Here is a 522-nt window from a genome sequence, read left to right as displayed (position 1 = left end):
ACATATTGCCACTTGATTCAGCTCAACATCCCTTGAAGATTCAACTGGATAAACTGAACAGTTACTAAGATATCACAGGTACGCCATTTGACAATTTTGGATGCATAAATTGGGTTTTAATTTATTTAATAGTTCCCAATAGCATGCCCTGAAAATTCAAAAGTAATACCCATCGGTCTTCCTGGGTTATGGTAGAGAATGTCTTTTGACAATCTGCGTGCACAACTATCCCTATAAGTCTCAGAAAACAACCTATTTTGTTGATGACATAAAGCATTTATGTGCTATTTTGACAACCTAGATACACTCAAACATTTTTTTTTTTTTAGTTCAACAGTTGTAGTCTAAGTATAAGTTGTTGTGGTAATAGCAATACCAGTATTCTGTTACTAGAAGAAGTCGAATTAGCTGCAATCATAACGGCAATTGTAGCAGCAGTGACAAGTCCTTAGTTTCACTTACTATCACTAGTAGTAAAAATGGAAATCGCAAGCAGTTGTAGTCACGAGTACTCACATTCAC

Source organism: Artemia franciscana, chromosome 6, assembly GCF_032884065.1.
Source record: "Artemia franciscana chromosome 6, ASM3288406v1, whole genome shotgun sequence".
In the NCBI taxonomy this organism is placed as follows: domain Eukaryota; kingdom Metazoa; phylum Arthropoda; class Branchiopoda; order Anostraca; family Artemiidae; genus Artemia; species Artemia franciscana.
The sequence above is the reverse complement of the archived record's forward strand: the minus strand, read 5'-3'. Positions refer to the sequence as shown.